Below are 20,366 nucleotides of genomic sequence, written 5' to 3'. Positions count from 1 at the left end.
CTTTCACCAAATTTGGGAAATTTCAGCCATTATTAATGCAAATACACATGCACTTTATTTGCATCAATCCCTTCTTTTTTGGAGGGGCTGCAGTGATATGAATATTAGACTTTTTGATATTTCTTACAGGTTCCTGAGGCTGTGTTCTCAGTATATAAATATTTTTTCCTATTAATTTTTAGATCAGATTATTTCTATGGCTCTATCTTTAAGCATATTGATACTTTTTTCTCACCTCTTCATTATTCTATTGTTCTCATTCAGTATAATTTTAAAGCTTCAGATATTTTATTTTTCAGTTCTAAATTTTCTATTTGTTTCCTTTTAACAGTTTTTATTTCTCTAGTGAGAACTTCTGTCTTCATTTCTAGAGAGTTTATTTTTATCACGTAGATTATGCTTACAATAGCTGTTTTAAAGTTTTATCTAGATCATCTAAAGGTTGGCATTGGTTCATTAATTTGTTTAATTTGTCACCCATTCCTCATTCTTTGTATACCAATTCATTCTGGATTGTATCCTAGACATTTGTAATATTGCCTGTTAAGTTCTGAGCCCTATTAATATCCTCTGAAAAAATGTCTTCTGTTTGTTTTTCTGTCTAAAGTTAGATTAAAAGAGCAAGTTCTTTTAATCTGAATCTGAAGCAGGCTCCAGGCTCTGAGCTGTCAGCATGGAGCCCCATGCGGAACTTGAACTCAGGAACCCTAAGATCATGACCTGAGCCAAAGCTGGTTGCTTAACCAACTGAGCTACCTAGGTGCCCCTAAAATCCTTTTTTTATGACGTTTCAGGTGTGCTGCCTCTGTGTGCGCTCCTCAGGTCTAAGTTTGGAAATTGGGTGTTGTTTTATATAGATGTTTAATTCTTACAATCTTTGCTTTCTTTGTGTCGATTCCATGCACACCCTGTTCTGGGATGAGAGCCTGGGACTTGTGTGAGTTCATGCACAGAATAAAACCATCTGCGTTCCAACTTTCTCCTTTGCAAAATCTACCTCCCACCTACCAGCATGCATGGCATCTCTTTTCCCAGTTTTGCTGGTCAGAAAAGTGGGGTTTTCCTCTAGTGTTATCCTCCTGCTCTGTCATACAGATCTTCGTGACTGTGGTAGTCCTGTGGGAGAAGTGGCAAGAGAAGAAAGGGATAAAAGTAATAGATTTAATTCACACTCTTTCTTTTATTTTTTTTTAATGTTTTTATTTTTGAGAGAGAGAGAGCGTGAGTGGGGGAGGGGCAGAGAGAGGGAGGCAAAGAATTGAAAGCAGGCTGCAGGCTTTGAGCTGTCAGCACAGAGCCCAAGGTGGGGCTCGAACCCGCAAACTGTAAGACCATGACCTGAGCTGAAGTGGCCACTTAACCGACTGAGCCACCCAGGCACCCTTCATTCATACTCTTTAGACACGGGGCCCATTTTCTGAGTTCCTCTGGACAGACATTTTCTTTTTCTTTCTTTTGGGGTTTGAGATGCCCATACTTGTGGTTCAGGACTGAAGTTTGATGGCTAGGACTGCCCATGGGCAGGGCATTGAGAGAGGCGGATAAAAAAAGAAACAAAGCTTCTCTGCACAGTCTTCAGCTCACAGTTTTTATTTTAATTCCAGTTAGTGAACATACAGTGTTGTATTTGTTTTAGGTGTAGAATATAGTGACTTAACAATTCCATGCATCAAATAGTTAATTTTTAAATTCTGTCTGGAGTTTTTAATTGTAATCAGTTGGAAGAATAGACTGAGGACACGTAATCCATCTTGGACTGCATTAAATTACTAATATTTTGATCATGCTTTCCTCATTTTCTTCTTAGAAAAGTAGCAGAGTGGGGTGGACGTAAGTAGTTTCTAGAACCAGAAAACCTTGCTTTGATTTACAGTGCCATTGCTAACTGTAAGTAGGACTAAGCATTTTTTTTTTAATTTTTTTTTAACGTTTATTTATTTTTGAGACAGGGAGAGACAGAGCACGAATGGGGGAGGGGCAGAGAGAGAGGGAGACACAGAATCTGAAGCAGGCTCCAAGCTCTGAGCTGTCAGCACAGAGACTGACGCGGGGCTTGAACTCATGGACCGTGAAATCATGACCTGAGCTGAAGCCGGATGCCTAACCGACTGAGCCACCCAGGTGCCCCAGGACTAAGCATTTTTAAAATTTGTGAATGGTAGTCACTTGTTTATAGTTATTTGAGGATTCAATAAGGTAACATGTGAAAAGTGATTAGAACAGTAACTGAACAAGGGCCGTGATGTTGCAAGATGAATTCTAAAAGGCACCATTTACAGTGTAGATGATTACAGCGAATGGCATGCTTTAAGGGGTGCTGTGTGGTGGGGGCTCCTGAATCAGCTGCCATCTCTTCTTCTTCTTCTTCATCATCATCATCATCATCATCATCATCACCATCCATCTTCTCTCAGTGCCTGTGTTGTTTTGCACTTCTAATTGAAAACGAAACCTATCCTTATTTATACTTTTAAACAGCTGTCCTCTCAAGTGGAAGATAGAGATTAAATAGATGTAGTTGAAAAGATCATTTTCCATGTACCATCTTCTCTTATCTTGAACAAAAAAATACATAAACATTCTTCAGCGAGATTAATGCTACTTACAAACTTATGTTCAACTGGTTCAATAACCAGCAAAGGAGAAAAATGATCTGGTTCTCTTCTTGATCGGAGGCTTCCTGTCCTGTTGCTGAGGCTCAGGGCATTCTTCAGAAAGATGCTTCTATAGCATGCTGCATCTCATTGTTCTTTTCTCTTCCTAATGTGACTTATCACCAGTCTTCCATACACTTGAGCTGAGTCTCTTCAGAGGATTTAAATGCAGTTTTCCCCAGGAGAATTTTATACCCAAAACATAATTACACATTGATCTGGTCACAAATCCTTATGTCACTACTCATTTCCATCTCAGATTCTTTGAAAACCCGAGAGAATATCACAGAGTTATAAAATACAATGTTTATTTCTATTGGGAGTTTTTCTTAGAGAATGTAGGAATTTTAAATGTCTAATTTGAAGGATGGTTTAAATTTTTTGATCTTCAGGAAATGTCTATGTATCTATATATACCCCATTGTCTTAATGATTTCTTCCTTGAATCCTCCAAAATAGTATTGTGGCTACGAATGCAAGTTTAAGAATCCTGGATTTGAATTCTTACTCTACCAGTTACTAGGCATGACTTACCCGTTTGCATCGCCATTGACTCATTTGTAAAATGGGATGACACATTACTTTCCTCATACGGTAGTTATGTTAATAACATAATTTATTTATAGGGCCCAGAATAGCCTCTGATGTGTAAATAGATGTGACTTTACTCCTGTTTACAGATGAAGAAACTAAAGTACAGGGTGAAAAAACTGTTAAGCCCTATGCTGTAGGGTCTCTTCCATCCACCTATTCATAAGTTTCAAATAATGTTAATAAAATATTCACTTTCTTATGCCATTGATCTTAGTAATTTTTAGCAAGGCGGAAGATAGACAAAGTGCCACCATATTAAATATTAATGTATTCAACCTCTCCCTTCCATGTGTCTTAAAAAAAAAACAAAAATATCCTGGATAAAGAAAAAAATAAAGGGGGTGCCAAAATGTTTAAAGAAAGTAGTGTTTGCAGGGGCACCTGGGTGGCTCAGTCAATTAAGTGTCCAACTTTGGCTCAGGTCATAATCTCATGGTTCATGCATTTCAGCCCCACATCGGATACTCTGCTGTCAGCACAGAGTGTGCCTTGAATCCTCTGTCCTCCTCTGTCTCTGCCCCTTTCCTGCTCATGCACTCGCTCTCTCACTCTCTCTCCTAAAAATAAACATTAAAAAGAAAAAGAAAAAGAAAACAGTGTTTGCAGCTACAACACCTTTTAAAATGCTATGCTTTTTTTTAAAGTATATTTTTATTTATTTTTAGAGAAAGATTAACAGCAAGCAGGGTAGGGGCAGAGAGAGAGGGAGACACAAAATCTGAAGCACGCCCAGGCTCTGAGCTGTCAGCCCAGAGCCTGACGCGGGGCTCGAACTCACTTAGTGAGAGATCATGACCTGAGCCAAAGTCAGAAGCTTAACCGACTGAACCCCCCAGGTGCCCCAGTATCTTATTCTCATCTGTTAAAGGCATGCTATAGATAGGTTCTATTTCTTCTTTTTTCTTGGGCATAGCCTATGCTGGAAACATGGCCAAGTGGCTGAAAACCATGAAAGCAGGATCACTTGATCTTCTGCACCTGAACTATTGCCCTTCTCCTCCTCCCATACCAAGCATGTAAGCAGATCTTAGTGAGGTTGCTGGAAGGAAATTGGTCTTTTACTTATATCAAGATGTTTCTATGCTTGTTTAGCATTTTACAGATAGTCCTGAGATTCTTAGACTTTACTATTCTTCACTTTAACCTATTGGTTATTTGTGTTAAGCAAAAGTGCATGATCTCTCACGGAGATGTCACTTTTCAGAGTGGGAAGGCTTTCATTATCGTCAGGTGCTATTGACTTAATCAACTGAGTCACATGAACTCTTGAAATTTTAGCCAACTACATAGTATTAGTTCGTGGTTGTTGTGAACCATGAACTGTGCCAAGTGCTTTGTGGGCTCATTTATTCTCAAAATATACCTATGAGGTATTATTATTATTCCCATTTAGAGGCAAGGAAACCACAGCAAGAATGGCTAAGTAACTGAGGACAGCTTAAGTAAGAGCAACGCAACTAGCTGAACTTTGATGTCTGTCTGACTCTGAAGCCTCTGCTTTAATGTGCAGGGCTCAGCTTTTCAGCCCTGAGTCACCCCCACCCCTGCTTCCAGTTAGTTTGTTTACTCAGGTGAAAAATGCACATTATGAGTCACCTTTCAGGGCCCATGTATGTGACATAAGAACCTTGCAACAGAGTGAGTAGATATGTGACATTGCCTTATGTTTTTCCTTCTCTGAAATTTTCCTATTTATGTCTATAAATAACCTTGGAACACACTCTTTATGCATAAAACATTTAATGAATAATTGATATGATATGCAGGTAAATCCCAGTGCTACCTAGGGGGTTGGAGTATTTTAGCTATTTTTGAGAGTCTGAGGAAGATTAATTTTTCGATGAAAATTCCCTGGCCCAGGCACATGTATCCCAATCATTAGGCAGTCTTAGGGGCACATGCCAGTGTCTGACAATTGACCTAGTTTGGTGGGACTATTATATTCTGTCTGATCTGAAGATTACACAGCGAGTACAACATACCTAAATGTAATTCTAGTGGGTTCCGTTCAGCATTACTTTAAATTTGAAAGTCATGCTATGGTCAATGTCCAGTTGTGAGCATGGCTGTTCCTTCACTGGCTGGCATCTTCCGCGGGCATTATTTTTACGCCCCGTGGGACTGAGTCAGATGCTTATAGCCTGACAGGACCTGTGTGTCTGCGCATGCGTGGCATGTGTGCTTGTGTAACTTTAATCGTATTGTTCAAGGACTTTGGAAATTATCTGCTCATGTATATTATAGAGGCCTTTTGAAAATCCAGTCAGTATTGTGTTTTATCAGGAGCCCATTGTGTTTAGCTTTATATCTGCTGAACAAAATAAAAGGCAAAGTAAAATGCTTTTTGCCCAGATGAGGTGTTGAATTTCAAAAGGGATTTTAGAGTAAGGGTTTTGCATAATATTGATTAATCATCTTCTGTTGTACCGTTCTTGTCACAAAATACATAAAATAACAGACATATATACCATTCAGGGACACAACTTTCTAAAGCACACACATTTATTTGCCAACGTATTCAATCACTTATTTCATCCTTCAACTACATATTGAGCTGAAATTAGATAACAGGGTGCTAGTTCCCAGTGACAAAAAAGATAAATAAGACAAGATACTAGACTTTGAAGAGATTATGATTTCATAAGAGACCAGACATGTAAGGAAACAATTACAAGGGGGTGTGATCAGTTACAATGCCTGTCTGTACAAGGTACATATGGCAACGTTTTCCCCTGTCAGTATGAATATTTCATAAATATCATTTTCAATGGTTGCATAATACTTTTTAGTAAATATTTCCTCGTATACCTGACCATTTTTTAACCTGTTGGAAATCTGTGTTTATACCCTAATGTTTTACTGTAACAAATGGTGCCCCAGTGAACATTTTTATGTGTTTTTCCCCCTGCAGTTTCCTTTGCATAGATAATTGGAGTAGTTATTGCTGAGTTTGTGGATACCAACATTTTAAGACTCATGATTCATGTCTTAAATGTTTTTAAATGGTATGAATTTATACCCCTCTATAAATATGTGAATCTGCCCATTTTGCTGAATCCTTGACAACACAATACTAACTCTGTTTTATATATGCTACATATTATATTATGGTTTGGAAAAATCCTTGCAAATTAGGTAAGCAAAAATAGTATTTCATATAGGTTTCTATTTCTGGGATTATTGGAATTTTCACATTTTTTGTTATCTAGCTACATTTTCTTTTTGCTGAGTTGTCCGTCTGTTCTTTGCTCTAGTATCTATTAAAGCATTAGTAATATTCTTATTGATTGCAATATTCTTAATGATTGCATGAATTCTTTTTTTTTTTGACTGCATGAATTCTTTACAGATTAGCAGTATTAAACTTTGACCATCATATATTCTTCAATGTGTTTTTATTTTCTATCAACCCCCACAAACAAAACTACACAAAACAAAATATTTATTTCATCCCTAAACTGTGCCAAGAATACAAAAGAAAAATAAGGCCCATATCAATGCATAGTTTTGTGGGGGGGGGCAACCTTATCACTAACCACATTAAAATGTGTTATGTACTCATGAGAATATTAGAAACAGCGTTCTGAAGGAGCAAAGGAAGGATCACACTGGAGTGTGTGGAAAATATGTTTTTCGTACTCAATATCCATTTAAATTTGGCTCAAATACTTCACCATATCTGGATGATATCTTTTCTGTTCCTAAGTGTGAAATCTTTAAAAAATTTTTAAGTTTATTTATTTATTTTGAGAGAGAGAGAGAGGGAGAGCACAAGTGTGGAGGGAGCATGGGGAGGGAGGGAGGGAGGGAAGGAGGGAGAGAGAGAGAGAAAGAGAGAGAGAGAGAGAGAGAGAGAGAGAGAGAGAATATCCCAACAGGCTCCACACTGTCAGCACAGAGCCTCTGGGTTCAAACAAACAAAACCGTGAGATCATGACCTGAGCTGAAACCAAGAGTTGGACACTTAACTGACTGAGCACCTCGAGAATCCCCCTATTTTTAAGTTTGGGGTTAGGTGGGGAAGGAAGTGTATACTTCCCATTCAATAACCTCTTCATCTTAATTTATAGCTGATTTGTGGCTTGTGACCCAAGCCTGGCCCCTCTGGCTCCTTCTCCCAGGAATCGGGCTAGGGGAGAAGTTCTTTGGGCAGCAAGAGCAGCAGTGGCCCTACAGCAGCATCCTCAGAACAGGCAGCACTGTCCACATCCACTGAAAGCCATGTGGTAGAATCCTGGGAGCAGTAGTAGCAGCAGATTCTGTGGCATTGTTTGAGCTATAGTTTATGTGTCATGGCTTTTTCTTTCTTTACCCTTTTTCTCATCCAGGTCCTTTTGGTAACTATAAAATGCCCAATAGCCTTTACCTGAATTTCTTTTTCTTTTTTTTTTTTTAATTTGAATCATCATGTATTCATTTGTGTTGCTTGCATCTTGCCCATATAGCTATTACTGCTACCTTAATATAGATATGAAGCAGATATGACTCAAAAAGACTTGCCCAATTTAGAGGCTCAGTGGCTTGCTCAGACCTGTCCTCCGGAGACGGCAAGTGAGGTCTAGAGCAAACTAGCTAGTAACCCAAAGCTCTCTGGCAGCTACATGGTAGCTGAGTTAGGACTAGAACCCTTGTCTCATAATGGCAGATATTCTTGTCTTTATGCTTTTCCTCAGTTTGGCCCACCAGTTTCCATGTTTCTCTGACTGGTCCCTATTTGCCTAAGTCACATCAATTAGATCATGTGCTTTTTAGGGACAGATCCTTTGTCCTCTCCTAACCCCTATGTTCCTGCATGCGGTAGGAAATACAAAGGGTACCTTGCTAGGCACCTGTGGGACTGAAGCAAAACTCAATGGAATGGGTGAAAAATAAGGATGGTCAAGATAAATTCAGTTTAATTCAATTAATCAAATATATCATATACTAGACTACAAAGATAAATAAGATATCACTGTCTATTCAAGGATGGAGATATCTATCTATCTATATGAAAGAAATTTTCTCTTCCTCTTTCCCCCTCTCTTTCTCTGTCTCCATATATAAATTTGGTCTATTATTTATCAATATGTATGGCAGACCTTAATATGTCTTATATATAAAGCAGCTGATAATTGATGTGACTTTTTTTTCTCTGAATTAATAAACTTCATGCTGGTTAGTTCATTAGAAGGTAGTGAGGTTGGCAAATTCCTTTACACTTTCTTTTTAAAAAATCATTAAAAAATGATTTGTGATGCCTTTAAGAAAAAAAAATAATAAATCAGTTTTTTAATCATGCTACAGGATTGATACATTCAACATTTCTGTCCAAAAGTAACATTAGCTCAATCTGACTAACCATTTGGGTAATAACTCAAACTGAGAAGGAGTACTAAGGTTAAGTACATACTTTTTCTACAGCTCTATAATTGCTTCATTCATTTAAATTTTGCATCCCTAGGTAAGCGTCTGGCAGTTTGAATCCCATGGTCTCCTACTGTGTGTCAGAAATTGTTCATATTTCTTTGACTTCCCCTAGAGAAGTCAGCCCAGGATTTAAGCCAGGTAGTCAAACCAAGATACTATGAGTACTTCCTTGATTAATACTAAAGCAAAAAGCACCCGGGAATGCTTTTCTCGAATAGCGTCCTTTCTGGGCATGTGTCCTGTTGTGGTTGTGAAAACGCCTAGATCATTTTTATTAAAGATTTCTGTATTCCTATTATCTGAAAGCATCAAATATGACCTGATGGTTGGTTTGAGGTATATGCAGATTTCCTTATTCAGAAATTGAACATTTTGTTTCTGTTACTTTTTATAACTTCAATATACAGATTGTGCTCACACAGAATCCTAAATTTTGTTAATTTTTTAAAAATTTTTACATTTATTTATTTTTGATAGGCAGAGAGAGGCAGAGCACAAGTGGGGGAGGGGCAGAGAAAGAGGGAGACACAGATTCCTAAGCAGGCTCCAGACTCTGAGCTGCCAGCACGGAGCCTGATGCAGGGCTCAAACTCACAAACCACGAGATCATGACCTGAGCCTAAGTCGGACATTTAACTGACTGAGCTACCCAGGCACCCCACACAGAATTCTAATAATATATATATGCAACCAAATCTTCTTTACACTTTCCCTGGGCTCCATAATCTAAATAGTTATTAGTTTAAATCTGGACCAGAAGCAAATTCGTTTGAATGAGCTTGAGTGTTGCTTCTTCGTGTGAAATTTCAATATACAAAGGAAATACACTAGTATCACTTATTAATGGCTGTTAATGGCCCCTAACTGCACAGTGTTTGTAGGAGCAATCACAGCCTTGTTGTGAAGTGTAAACAGAAGATTATCCTTTCACATGTAAATTGGCATTTTCTGCTTGGACAAAGGTAGTCTTCAATTGACAGCATTCTGCAGTTCGTATTCTTCCCAGGTCATCATCACATTTTGGCTCAGTAGGCGAGCGGGCAGTGTGTAGATGAACTGACTTCAGGCTGGTTGTTTCCTGACCACGCATGTGACAGTCCTTCTCCCCTGTTCAGTTCGTGAGTAGCTGCTAAAAGCCAAGGGCAATAGCAGATTAACTCAGCGGTTCTTTCACTCTTGTCTATTAGGTCAGGAGTAGTAGTTCTGTGTGTACAAATGAGCTGTATAAAAAGGAAGGGAAAGAAGAAAAAAAGGCATCCAAAGTTGTCAGTCCAAATAAAAACACCTATATATGTCACTGTGCTAATAAGATGCCCAAATGTATATTGAACAGTGGCAGCTTAGTGAAATAAATACCTGGCTTCCAAAGATGGCCACTATGAAAGAATCAGTACTTAGCTGGTTGTATAAATTAGGCACAGGGTTGTGGCTAGGAGTACAGGTTTTGGAGTCAGACTGCCTGGGATAGAATACTTTGCTCCACCATTTACTTTTCTGTGACCTTGGGCAAATTATTTAAGCATTCTGGGTCACTCTCAGTCATTATGTGACCCTTATACTTATTGTACCTAACATACAGACTGGTTGTAAAATTTAGATAATAGTAATCCATGTCAGTCCTCTGAAAAGAACCTTGTTCAATAAATGCTGGGTGTGGGGTGCTTGGGTGGCTCAGTCCATTGAGTGTCCAACTCGGTTTTGGCTCAGGTCATGATCTCACAGCTTCTTGAGTTCCAGCCCCGCATCAGGCTCTGCACTGACAGCACAGAGACTGCTTGGGATTCTCTCTCCTCTCTCTGTGCCCCTCCCTTTTTGTGCTATCTCTGTCTCTCTCAAAATAAAGAAATAAACTTAAGAAGAAGAAGAAGAAGAAGAAGAAGGTGGGTGCCTGGGTGGCTCAGTCGGTTAAACATCTGATTTTAGCTCAGGTCGTGATCTTTTGGTTTATGAGTTTGAGGCCCGTGTCAGGCTCTGTGCTGACAGCTTAGAGCCTGGAGCCTGCTTCCAAATCTGTCTCCTCTCTCTCTGCCCCTCCCCCACTCCTGCTTTGTCTGTCTCGAAAAATAAAATAAACATTAAACAAAATTAAAAGTAAAATAAAATAAATGCTGGTTATGATTATCCTTATTGAATATAATGCAAAATATAATCACTAGATGGAACCATATAAACTCCTTAAACTCTCTTAAAATAATTGGATAATTGAAATAAAAAAAGCTAGACCTGGAAGCAAGAGAGCCATGATTAAATTTCGTATCTTTCCTTCTTATGTGGTGTATTGCAAAGAGAATGGAACTTGGCTTTGAATCCTGATTTCTTGACCTATTTAGTTATGAACTGTGTGAATGAGGCTAAGTTACTTGACCTTTCTTAGTATCAGTTTCCTCATTTTAACTATAGTTATGATTCTACTTTTCTCAGTATGTTAATGCAAAGTCCAATTTAGATAGCATATTAAGTGTTCATAGACCAGAATGGCAACTCAACAGATGTATTTTTCTATCTGGATCAAAAACAATACAGTTGGACTTGAGTTTAACATGATAAATATCACAGTTCTGCACCTTAAAAAAGCAGTTGGGGTGCCTGGGTGGCTCAGTCAGTTAAGCGGCTGACTCTTGATCTCAGCTTAGGTCTTGATCTCAGGGTCCTGAATTCAAGCCCCATGTTGAGCTCCACATTGGGCAGGGAGTCTACTTAAAAAATTAAATAAATAAATAAGTAAATAAGTAAATAAATAAATAAATCCCTTAAAAAAAGTAGTCAGATATTTGTTCAATAAAAATTCTCAGTGTACATGATAAGTGTCAAAACAAAATGTAAGAGCAGTAAAGAGATGCAGGAATTATCTAGAATTCTAATATTCAAAGAGAATCACTTCTGACACTTTGGAAAACAATATTTTTCCAGATATTGTTCTATCTGTCTATAAATATTTATATTTATATTTATATGTATGGATTGTTATATAAATGGGTTTGTAAAATGTTTTTCTGTAATTTGATCCCCTGCCTTGAATACATTGTGGATATCTTTTGAATCAGTACATACAGATATACATTATTTTTAATGACTGCATAGGATTGCATTTTAAATTTCTCACAGAATTTACTTCATCAGCATCAAACTGATACTTAGGTTATTTCCAATTTAATAACAGTGCTACCACACAGCATGCATATGTAACCCAGATGCGCTTGTATCTTTGTGCTTGAGCTGTTTCCTACATGTAAGTCCTGACCTGTAGAGTTGCTACAAGGTAGACACAGCTTCTATTTTGATGTAATTTCTTATCCTAATTGCTTACATTTCTTGCATAATTACAGCAAACATCATTATTTTATAATTTTTTTTTCTTTATATCACAGTGAGGAGTTAAAGGGTTTTGGGAGGGTTGAAAGGTCTGAGGCATCAGGCTTGGGCCCATAGTTAGTGTTTGCAGCCCTGTGTTGGAGAATTGAAGGTGCTATGCTTAAGAGAACCTCCTAGAAAACGTGTCTGGTCTAAGGCAGCCAAAGGACAAACAACGTAGCCTCTGTCCTGTGTAGATGCTCACTACAAGGGGGTACATAAAAAGAAAAAGAAGGCAACAACAACAAAAAAGCCGGCAAAATGTTCTCAAAATGTTTCCAGATTTCCCTAAGCAACTTGAGTCTTTTTCAAAGACAACCTGAAATAAATCACCAGAGAATTCATTTTAAATTTCACTGTTTTTATAAAGGTGCTTCTTAACATTCTGATCTATCTCAGGAAACAATGTCAAGGATTATGAATCATACACATTTTAGATCATAGTATAAAAGTGTATATATGTTAAATAATGAGTTATGATTTATTGGGCCTTGATTGTGTAGCAGCAGTGTGATTAATTCAGTGTTCTCAATAACCCTAAAACAAGCTTAAATTTTTATTCTCATTTTACAGAATGAGAGGCTCTATGCTTCGGATTCTGTGTCTCCCTCTCTCTCTGCTCCTCCCCCATTTGCACTCTCTCTCTTGTCTCTCAAAAATAAAAAAAATAAATAAACATTAGAAATTGTTTTAAATAAAATAAAAAAAAAAAATTGAGGCTCCAGAGAGTTAGAGTCATTTGACTGAAAACATAAGTAGTGCAGCCACATTTTCATAGCACACAATACTTTCTCTCAATAAATTCCTTTTCATGTGATTATATTAAATTGTATGATTTTATTTATTTGTCTATTTATAAAAAAAATTATAGGGGTGCCTGGGTGGCTCAGTTAAGTTTCCAACTTAAGCTCAGGTCATGATCTCACGGTTCTTGAGTTCGAGCCCTGCATTGGGCTGTGTGCTGACAGCTCAGAGTCTGGAGCCTGCTGCAGATTCTGTGTCTCCCTGTCTCTCTGCCCCTCCCCCACTCATGCTGTCTCTCTCTCAAATAAATAAATAAATAAATAAATAAATAAATAAATAAATATTAAAAAAAATTCTTAGGAAGTTTATATTATAGAAAGTGTTGATTAAATGTGATATTTCTAACAATTTTGATTTGAAATTTTGCTATAGGGCTTTGATACAGAATGTTAACATTTCTATGCCATGTTTAAAGACAAAAGCAGATTCAACTAAAATTATTAGGACTTATTTCTTCTTTTTCAGATATAACCCATTGTATGTAAAAGCATACAGGGAGTTACATTCATATGTGTGCATGTGTTTATGTGAATAGATGAATGTATAAATTTGTGGGTATGCACACATGTGCACACGTAGACATAAATTATATCATTTCAGAAAATAACCTTATCTTATATTTTTGTCTGATAGAACTGTAACTAGCTTTCTAGGCTCTATGTTTGGTAAGGGTAGGCGTAAACAAAAAATAGTTGCTGAATAAATATATTGACTTAAGCTGTGCTGCAAGCCAAAAAATAAGTTCTAAGAGTTGTCATATATTCTCTGTTAAGCTAAAGTTTAATCTTTGGCTATAATGTATTAACTTTTATAATTGTCCACGTCACATCCAAAAAGTGTCTAATCTATAGTGTATGGAGTTGGTAATCCCAAATGAAGCATTTTGCAAAATAAATCTCTATAAGCCATCTGTAAATAATTTAAAAATGAGTTTGATTTGGCTATAAGCAAATATCAAATTGATATCTAAATCATGATATTCATTTATTTCTTGTCACTGATGTGCATATACTTCCTGTAACTTGTGTATACCCATATGAGAGGCAGTATAGCATGTAGATGTGTGCTCTGTAGCTAGACCACCTGGGTTCAACTGCTAGTTCAGTTGTTTGGGCAGATTAGTCCACCTCTCCACATTCTGTGTCATCTTTAAAATTGGGGATAATAGCAATCATTTGATAAGGTTACCATGAGGGTAAATTAATTAATATAGTAAACACTTAGAACAGGGCTTAACCCAAAGGGCCAGTAAAAATTAGTCTTTAAAAGCCCCTTTCCATCTTTTCTCCTTTCCACACCCTATAAAACTTCAATATTTGGTCTGTGAAACACTTTTGTACTTATATTTTTCCTTCTTCTGCACACTAATAGAAATGTATTTCAATCTTATTATATAAAATATTTTCATATGGTAATTACAGAAAGAAAATATGATTTGGAGCAAAGTGTGGGAGCTTCAGAATCAAGAAAGAGTTGGGTTCAAAATCTGGATGATCACTTAATTATTCTGTGATTTGGGAAAATTACTAAGTATAAAGTCTAATAAAATAAAGATAATCGCCCATATGCATTATCTAGGTGTAGTGACTAAAAAATGATAGGTGCTCACAAATAAAATTGTTTCCTTTAATAAATGTGAAATTCTAAATGGCTGGACCATGTCCTTTTTATCTGAGTTTGATTGCAGTTCAGCTCAGGACCACATGTAGGTTCAATCTTACTTAGTTATATTGTGATTTAAACCAAATTGACACATTTACCCAGGTTAGATGGCATTGAGCAATGCTGGATTCTGGGACTGAAATGATATCATTGGTTCATTGCCCTGCTTTGATTCCCTCTGGATTGGCTCTATATTAAGGAAGGCACTCTTTTCTTTGTGGTGAGACAATTGCCAGCAAATCTAGACTCCTATATTTTCTTGTTAACAATCAGAATGGAAATAAAATGCCTCCTTTTTCACAAAGTCCAACCAATGTCCAGGCTTGAGTATCATTGGTTATGACTTTCCCTAGGGCCAGAAAGTTCTGGTCTACAGTGTGAGGAAGCAGTGTCTCTCAAGGACAATGCTGGTGCTCCACCCAGAAGTATGAGAGGAGGCTGACAGCATCCTCTGCAGATGATAAAGGTCCTCAACTGAGCACTAAAACCTACCACATAATTGACAGCTTCTTCTCCTCATGCTTCTATACAATTCCATATTTCATCTTACTGTCATCAGAGAAAATCTCCCTCACACCCTCCCAGCCATGGACCCTGACACTGAGAAGTCCAGATTAAATAGCTGAAGCTCCATTTGTGCTATAGAGGGTTCGTGGATAGCAAGTCTATGAAAGCATTGCAGGAATGGCTGCCACAGCTGGAGTTGATGTAAAGTTCAAAGAACATTACAAGTGTGCAATTTTCACATGAGCTAATATGATTCAAAGAGCAAAGGAGTTAAAAAAAATTGAACGGAAAATATCTTTATATTACAGGTTGTTATAATTAGTGGGTGATAGAAGGGGTTTTATAGAGTCAACAAAAATTTGAGTATCGGGGACAGGTTTGGGGCTGCGCGTGGTCTCTATTTCCTCCTGACCCTACCAAACAACCATGTCATCAGAATCAAGCAAGAAACGGAAGCCCAAAGTGATCTGAAGTGATGGAACTCCATCTGAAGGCAAGCATAACCGTTCCAACACAGAACAGGAGGGTAAAATACTACAGCGAGGAGACTGAGGTGGACCTGCGGGACCCTGGGAGAGACTGTGAGCTGTACAAGTACACGTGCCAGGAGATGCAGAGGCTCATGGCTGAGATCCAGGACCTGAAGAGCCGAGGAGACAAGGATGTGGCAGTTGAGATAGAAGATCGGAGGATCCAGAGCTGTGTGCATTTCATAACTCTAAAGAAGCTTAATCGATTAGCCCATATCAGGTTGAAGAAAGGAAGAGACCAGACCCATGAGGCTATGCAGAAAGTAGATGCCTATCACCTGCAGCTCCAGAACCTGTTGTATGAGGTGATGCACCTGCAGAAAGAGATCACCAAATGTCTGGAGTTTAAGTTGAAACATGAAGAAATTGATCTGGTCAGTTTAGAGGAGTTTTATAAGGAGGCTCCTCCAGATATTAGCAAGGCTGAAGTCACCATGGGAGACCCTCACCAGCAAACCCTGGCACATCTGGACTGGGACTGGAGCAGCAAAAAAGGCTGGCAGAGAAGTACCAAGTGTGCCTGTCCAACAAGGAGAAGATCCTTTAGGAGACTGAGGTGAAGAAGGAATACCTGAGCAGCCTCCAGCCTTGCCTCAATAGCATCATGCAGGCTTCCTTCCCAGTGAAAGAGTACCTATTCATGCCGTTCGACCAGGCCCATAAGCAATATGAGACAGCTAGACATCTGCCACCACCTCTCTATGTCTTCTTTGTCCAGGCCACTGCGTATGGGTAGGCCTGTGATAAGACGTTGTCTGTGGCAATCGAAGGCAGTGTGGACAAAGCCAAGGCTCTATTTAAGCCTCCTGAAGACTCCCAAGATGATGAGAGTGACTCCGATGCTGAAGAGGAGCAGACCACGAAATGCCGGCTACCCACACTGGGAGTTCAGTTGGATGACAAGCGCAAGGAGATGCTGAAGAGGCACCCGCTATCTGTCATGCTGGACCTGAAATGCAAAGATGACAGTGTGCTTCACCTGACTTTCTACTACCTCATGAACCTCAACATCATGACGGTAAAGGCCAAAGTGACAACCACCACAGAGCTGATCACCCCCATCAATGCAGGTGACTTGCTGTCTCCTGACTCAGTCCTGAGCTGTTTGTATCCAGGGGATCATGGAAAGAAGACTGAATCCAGCCAATCAAAGTTGATAAAGTTGGCATCCTGACTTTGAGAGACTATGTACTTGACCTAGGTCACCCCTATTTGTGGGTACAGAAGCTATGTGGCCTCCACTTCCCCAAAGAGCAGCCCCAGCACACGGTGATTGCTGAGCACTCGCTGAGCACCAGCCACATGGAGACCACCATGAAACTGCTGAAGACCAGGGTGCAGTCCCTCCTGGCCCTCCACAAATAGTTTGCATCCCTGAAACATTGCATTGTACCAGTTACCAGTGATTGCCAGTACCTCTTCCTTGCAAAGGTTGTCTCCCGCCTGGTAAAGTGGGTGACAGTTGCCCATGAGTATTACATGGAGCTGCATTTCACCAAGGACATTGTGAAGGCGGGACTGGATGAGGACACCAATCTTTACTACATGACACTCATGGAAAGGGGCACAGCCAAATTCCAAGCTGCCATGGTGCTGAACCCCAGCTACTCCTCCATCCCGTCTTCCAGCTGTGTCTGAACTGGAAAGGAGAGAAAGCCAATAGCAACGATGACAACATTCAGGCCATGGAGAGCAAGGTCAACATGTGCTACAAGGAGCTGTGCGGCCCCGGACCCAGCCGTTGGCTCTTGACCGACCAGCTGCAGCACCTGTGTGTGCTGCTGGACGTCTACCTGGAGATGGAGAGTCATGACAACAGCATGGAGGGGCCCAAGGAATTTCCCCAGGAGAAGATGTTGGACACTGACCTCCCACTCAGCCTGCTGTTTTCCCCTAGGCCCTAAGTACTATGCCTCTGCTTTCTGTTCTGGCCCACAGGTGGTTCTTGATATTCTTCAAAGACAGATTTTTTTTTATTTCTAGCCTATTAAAGTGGCACTTGACCAAGTAAAAAAAAAATGAGTACCTGTCATCTGTGGGTCCCTGTTCCTTTTTGTGCTACCCATCTGCTCTACTAATCCTTGTTCTTTGGGTCAAAGCACTTTTGATAATTTTTTATACATTTGTTTGTATGTTTCTTTACAATATGTCTACTTAAGGGCAAAGAACGTATCTGCTTGTTCTTCAGTTTACAGGATGGTTTCTCAACTTTGGCATTATTTACATTTTGGGCCAAGTAAGTCTTTGCCCTGTGCCCTGTGAATTGTAGGAGCCCCACCCACTAGATACCAGTAGTATCCCACCTGCCTCATCATTCCCAGTTACACAAACAAAAATGCCTCCAGATATTGCTAAACATCCCCTAAGAAACAAAATTACTCCTGATTAAAAAACACTGGTATATACTCAGTACCCAGCACAGAACATGGTACACAGTAGGCATGGACTGTTATTTACTTATGGAATCGATCTCTGCTTCCAGAGAATACTGTTGTATTAGGCAGTTTATTTCTTGCTCTTGAATCCCAACAAAAGATGATACCCATGGATGAAATACAAGAGTCATGGTAGCATGAAACTTTCAGCAAGCTGTCCTTTGTGACATTTTACTTTTTGTTCGTTGTGTTTTTGCTTGTTTGTCTTTTCCTCATGATTTTTTATGTTTATTCTGAGGCTATATTTGACATTTTACTCCAATCATCCTATTATTTTGCTTGTATTCATGGCATATCAAGTTTTAATTTCATTTAAAAGAGAGCTCCAACCATTCTGTGATGATTGGACAGGGAAGGTTTTATTTCTGTAATGTAGTAGGAATTCATTATTAAGATTTATGTTAGATTAGGCTGGTATGGACACACATATAAATGGAAAAAGAAATAAAAATTGTTTAGGTTTACTGTGGCTCTTTCCACATTTCATGTAATGATCGCTAGTGGTCAGCAGAGATACGGTGCTGGGCAGGTGCTAAGATGGCTTCTTCAAAACTCTGGGAAACACTTAAAAAATGCAGACTCCTGGATCCTGGTTTCAGAGTTTCTTATTTGATGGTTCTAGGGTGGGACTTGGAAATCAGCACCCATAGGATTCAGATATGTGGCCTACTTCAGTCAACGTCTTGTGATAGAAAGACTCTTCACATAAGATATTAGTTCTCATCTTAGGGGTCTCCCACTAAGGAGGTATTTTAATTCCTTCTGTGACCTTCAACCAGTCAGTGGTCAAAGCTGTGCTGTTGATTCAGCTGATTACTTTGTTAGGAACAAAGTAAGGGCTAAACCATGTTTGTGGTCTATTGAAAAATCAGTTTGTTTCTCCCTATTTGTGGTTGCCCTGCATGCGTAATTATATTTTTATGACAATGGCTGTCCATGCCTTTGCCTCTTTTAAAAGCTTCAGGAAGTGAATTGCGGTTCTTTGTGCCCCTAATTGGATCATGGACAGAACGATTATGTGCTTGCTGACTTAATTTCCCAGTGACCTCTTGGGCAGCCTTCAGAACTGCCTGTGGCACCATGGTCACTAATGTCTGCAGGTGCAAACCGTTCGTGCATGGAAGGAAAGCCACTTTCAAACTTTAGCTTCCCATACAGCCATTTTATGGAGACCAGCCTCAACTATGGAGACACAAGTTCATTCTCACTTCTAGGTTCCCTTCCAAATCACTGTTGTAAAGTTGTTTGCCTTCCCAGAGTATTCGTCTAGCTTTTCTCAGATGCTGGCCTGTAAATCTGCATATCTGATATTCTAAAAGGAGAATGTGGATTTGTACATTTTCCTGAATAACTGTAATTCCTGGTGGGTGCTTTGGGCTCCCAATTCATCTAAAAGAGGCTGGCTATGTCCTTGAATGCCATGACTCACTTCTCACTACTTTTCTCATGAACTGTAATTGTATATTAGAACAACTTTTATAAGTAATCTGCCTGTAGTGTTTATTTTTCCTTTTCCAGAAAAACTTATGGAGGAAAGATGATCACATTCCATATCCTTACCATGAACCTGCTTTTTCTCCTGCTCAGTCTAATGAAATGTAATATCCAGTTACTTTGAAGTCAACACACCTGGCAGTGTCTATCTAGGCATGTTCTAGGAATAACAGCTGATGTAACCACTCATTTCAGGCCCACATGTGTTAGTTTTAATACACCTGGGGACCTGTCTGTGTGAGGAAGGCTAATGACTTCTCCCTGTTCACGCTGCATGTGCAGTTTATGCTCATGTCCTCTACTTTGGATCATTTACATCATTTTACAATAACTGTAATTGACTTTTTGGCTCAAGTGTCCCAAACTCTCCTGTAAATTTATCTAATACATATTGTCTAAACCAGGAAACTTTGGCATTTACTAAGACTTCTTACATGTTACGTAAATGTTTATATACTTTACCAATCCCATGTGATAGAATTATAGGGTCTTCCCACTGCAAGGTACCCTTAACAAGCATTAATTCCACCACATCTGTGACATTAATTAGGAAACTAACACCCAGGGAAGTTAAATATGCTGCCCCAGGTCACATTACCAGAGACTGGCAGGCCAGGTCTCTGTCACCTACTGGTTCAATCTTCTTCGGCTGATAATTAAAATCCAACCAAGATTTATTCAGGGTAGGCTGTGTGCTACCAAGGACTGCTGTGAAACCCAACGATTATGTGCCCTGTCTTCCTCAAGTGTAGTGGAAGCTTTTCCTTGGATTTTATGATCTTTGGAATTTTGACTCCGAGGTTATGGATCTGCTCTGGGCTAAGCTCTGGAAGTAATTAAATTTATAAAAAACATTTTCTGCACTTATAAGTTTCATGTAGTGAAAGATCTAGATAAATAAGGGCATATTCGTAATTCATAGCTATTAT

General features: G+C 39.0%; 1 pseudogene; it reads left to right on the top strand.

Annotated features, from left to right (window-relative positions):
- Positions 1–15,404: 15,404 nt before the first annotated feature.
- On the top strand, positions 15,405–17,462 carry LOC106983146 (THO complex subunit 5 homolog; annotated as a pseudogene).
- The last annotated feature ends 2,904 nt before the right edge of the window (positions 17,463–20,366 follow it).

This window comes from Acinonyx jubatus, chromosome D1 (genome assembly GCF_027475565.1).
Source record: "Acinonyx jubatus isolate Ajub_Pintada_27869175 chromosome D1, VMU_Ajub_asm_v1.0, whole genome shotgun sequence".
NCBI lineage: Eukaryota > Metazoa > Chordata > Mammalia > Carnivora > Felidae > Acinonyx > Acinonyx jubatus.
The sequence above is the reverse complement of the archived record's forward strand: the minus strand, read 5'-3'. Positions and strand labels throughout refer to the sequence as shown.